Source organism: Protobothrops mucrosquamatus, unplaced genomic scaffold (genome assembly GCF_001527695.2).
Source record: "Protobothrops mucrosquamatus isolate PMUCROS unplaced genomic scaffold, P.Mucros_1.0 scaffold12577, whole genome shotgun sequence".
Classification (NCBI taxonomy): domain Eukaryota; kingdom Metazoa; phylum Chordata; class Lepidosauria; order Squamata; family Viperidae; genus Protobothrops; species Protobothrops mucrosquamatus.
The window spans coordinates 2,624-6,982 of NW_015398354.1; the positions used below are offsets into that span (position 1 = coordinate 2,624).

Here is a 4,359-nt window from a genome sequence, read left to right on the forward strand (position 1 = left end):
AGTACTTCAAATCACTCGTGCATACTCTGTGTATATATTGATCTTCCACTTCTTAAAATGATCTCTTGAGCTCCCGATCAATCAGCGGTTCTCAACCTATGGGTCACGACCCCATTTGGGGTCGATCGACCATTTCACGGGGGTTGCCAAGCAAGGCTGTCCGCCATTTTTTTCCCCTTTTCCGGCGGGCACCTTACCTCCCTTGGGCTAGGCCAGCTGGTGGTCGGCCTGCTCCGTCTCTGCCGCTTGCCAGCTACGCCTAGGCCAGCGCAGGGGGCGGAACCACGCATGTGCAGCGCTCCCGGGCAGAGAAAGTCCTCAACTTACGATCGGTTGGGTAGTCCTCGACTTATGACCGGTTTAGTCCTCGACTTACGACCGGTTTAGTCCTCGACTTACGACCGGTTTAGTCCTCGACTTACGACCGGTTGGGGATCGCGGCATTAAAAAGGTTGAGAACCACTGCGATAAATGAATAGTCCCACAAAATGATTCCATAGAAGCTGGATTACTAGAGGCTGTCTGGATTACTACAGAATGGAATTCTGATTTCTGATTCATAGAACTATCGATTTTGAGAAGTTTCCCAAAGTAATTTAAAAATAAGTAAATAATGAATAACTAAATTATACAAATCAAGTTGAATTCCTGAACCTGCCTAGCTACATATTCAGGAAACTGATTAGTGGCATTAAACTGTGTGAAGAAGCAATACTGCCTCGATTCATTGTTAAGGCACATTAAAATTAGACTGTAAAAGAACCCTACAGTTTATGCTGATATACTTTTCTCTCAACTTAAGGGTGGGAGAAAAATACATTAAAATGACAGAGCCATTAATGGTAGTTAGTCTTTGACAAATAATGAACTACCGCATCTGGTCTGCAAAAATCTGAATTATCAGTAGATGCTAGAAAAAAACTTTTCTATATATCCCCTTTGCTTTCATTTAGTAGCCAGGCAGATTTCTGCAGACCAAGTCTGACATCTCTCATATCCCAAATATAAAAAGGGCCACTCAATTTTTAGCAAAGATTGCTAAGCTCCTGCTTAGTCCAATGCTACTGCCCTCTAAAACTGCATCAACTGATCACTACTGTGACCTGGTGAGTGTATTTAAAAGAAATGAAGAGCTCTGGGAATAAGAAGTAGCAGAAAAAAACTATTGTGAAGCTTAGCAAGCTCTTATGACAGCCTCATTGATCTGAAGATATATATTTTCTTCAAGCTAAACTTGTTTATAATAAGTAAGAGTTGCACTTCTAATGGTTTGCAAGCCTTAAGGGGGTGTGTGCGCGCGTATTTATCAGCGGTAAATATCGTGATACTATCAATGAAGTATGGTGCTTAAGAACTCAGGAATTCCAGAGATAAGACTGGAAGAATGGTGGCATATTATATAAAAATGGAATCTCTACACCCAAACAATGATTGCAGAGAACCAGAACACAAAATAATGGGTGCCTGGGGATTTTCATTAGAGTATTATGAACTAAATGGTGTGTGTGTGTGTGTGTGTGTGTGTGTGTGTGTGTGTGTGTGTGTGTGTTTAAAGGCAAAGAATTATAATATTGCCTGGCTTCCAGATCCCTCTACAAATATTCTATTAAGTGGAATCTCAATTTTGTAGCTTTCCATCTATGGAGATTCAGATTTGCAGCTTTCCATTTATATGTTTTCAAAATACAGTAATCTGTGGGTCACACAGGTTGGCGCTTTCAAATATTTTCTCCACACTAGATTGCCCTAGTCTGGGCAGACTGGATATATAGTTGGCTTCCCAGCAGATAGCAATCTGGGCATCTAACACACAACAATGAGAAATCTGTCTGACAGAGAGCTTACCCAGACAGAAAATAATGTTTTAGCCAAAGGACTGAATTTTGCAGTAACACCAGAACAGCTATCAATTGTAGATCTCCTCACAGCCACAGAGTCAGCCATCAGGAACAATAAACTGGCAGAACCAGAGGCAGAACAATTAAGGATGAAGGTATCTGCAGCTCTTGCCAGTGCAAAACACCCCTTCCAACCTCACAATTCAAGAAAGGCAAGCAGTGACATCCCTAGGAAGAGACCCAAACATCACCATCCTGGCAGCTGATAAAGGAAGATGCACAATCATCCTGAACATAAAGACTACAAATCCAAGTGAACAGTCTTCTGAAGGACACTGCTATGTATGAGACTCTGAAGAGACATCCCACCAGAAGTTACAAGAAAAAGGTCGTTGATTTTTTGCAACACCTACTGAAGGAGAATGCCATCGACAAGACACAATATTACCATCTTTACCCTGGGGAAGCCACCCCATACATATATGGACTCCCCAAAATCCACAAAGAGGGAACTCCATTCAGAAACAATTGTCAGCAGCATCAAGTCTGTCAACTACAACATGGCAAAACATCTAACCACCTTATTAGCTCCTCTAGTTGGCAACACCACTCATCACATCAACAATTTACAGGACTTTGCCAGATGGACCCAGATGAGACCATGGTTTCCTATGATGTGACTTCCCTCTTCACCTGCATTCCAACAACTGAAGCTGTCATAGTAGTGAAGAAACAACTCCTACAAGACAGCACCTTAGATGACAAAACCAACCTAAACCCAGATCACATATGTACCATGCTGGACCTCTGCCTGACCATTACCTATTTTAAATACAATGAAGGTTTTTATAAACAAAAACACCTGTGTCCCCCTTGTGGCCAATCTCTACTTGGAAGAGGTAGAAACCAAAGCCCTAAACTCCTTCATAGGAATTCCATCCACTCACTGGTATAGGTATGTGGACAATTATTGGGTCAAGATCAAAACACAAGAATTGGAAGCTTTCATCAAATATGTCAATGCTGTGGACAGATACAGTACATCAAATTCAAGTGGGGAGATGTTAAGGAAAATAGTCTACCCTTCCTGGACTGTGTTATACACATTAAGGAAGACAAAAGTCTTAATATTGAAGTTTACAGAAAACCCACACACAGAGATCAATATTTACATTTTGATTTTCACTGCAGCATAGAATGGGAGTTATCAGAACCATACACCACCGAACTGAAGGCCTGTCTTCCAGCAAAGATGGGAAAGAAAAAGAACTAAAACACATCAAGAAAGCCTTCAGAACAACTGGGCCTTCATCAAGTCCCAAAAAAGACCCAGCAGGAGCTCCTCCATAACAGAAGAGAACAACAAATGAAGCAACATTGGCATTCCATACTTAGCAGGAATATTTGAAAAGCTCAGGAAGATCTTCAGCCAACACAACATACATGCACACTTGAAACCCAAGAATACACTAAGGCAGAAGCCTGTCCACCCAAAGATAAAACACCCAGACACAAACTGTTACTAAGCAATGCAGTATATGCAGTACAATGTAGTGAGACATATGCAGTTCTGTACATTGGGGAAACAAAACAACCACTTCATAAATGCATGGCACAACATAGGAGAACAAACCCATCAGGACAGGATTCAGCAGTCCATCTGCATTTAAAAGACAAAGACCGCTCTTTTGAAGACAGCAAAGTCCACATTTTGGACAGAGAGGACTGCTGGTTTGAAAGAGGGTCAAAGAGGTCATCTGTGTCAAAACTGAACAACCCTTTCTCAATAGAGGGGGAGGGATATAACATCATCTCCAGTCTACAACACAGTCCTTTCAGCTGTTTCAAGAAGGCTCCACACCCATTTGCACCACAGATAAACCTCCAAGTAGCCTCAATGACTTTCTAAAAGAATGCAAATGACCAGCTGTCTGCAAGGAATATAAACCTTTCCTTTGAGGTCCTGCCTCAGCTAGCAATCCCAAGAAAGCAGAACTCCTGAAACTAGCATCGTTTCAAAAGGAACTTTTATTGGGACATAGTGATAGCAGAATAACAAGGCAAGATCTGAAGGAATCCTGCACAACACATTACATTAAAACTCTCCTTTCAAACTCCTCCCCAGTGCCCGACAGTCCAGGCCAATCCATAAGTGTGAAGTTGTTATGGGAACTGGAGTGATAAAACCACAGTTCTCAAGCATTCTGTGTTCCTCCGGGTGTCTTCCCAGTGGAGCAGAGATAAGAAGATGGCCCTGGGCACATTGCTCCTCCCTGTCACACCCAGAGGGATGCATCAAAGGTGAAAAGAACAAAATAAAGGAAATACATCTTAAAGCCCACAGAACCTCCCCCCTCCCAACAGAATGGCAGTACCCAAAACCACAATGAAATGAATAGATACTTCCAATCCCCACCATCCAATTGGAGCTGAAGAAGCTTCCTGGATGAGAAGCAAAACATCTTCAAAGAAAAATAAATCCTCTTGTCTCTTGAAAAAGCACCTTTGAGACAACCATGAC

The 4,359-nt window shown here is 42.0% G+C and overlaps 1 pseudogene; it reads left to right on the forward strand.

Moving 5' to 3' along the window:
• The first annotated feature begins 1,816 nt into the window (after positions 1-1,816).
• On the forward strand, positions 1,817-3,644 carry LOC107301424 (annotated as a pseudogene).
• Positions 3,645-4,359: the final 715 nt, after the last annotated feature.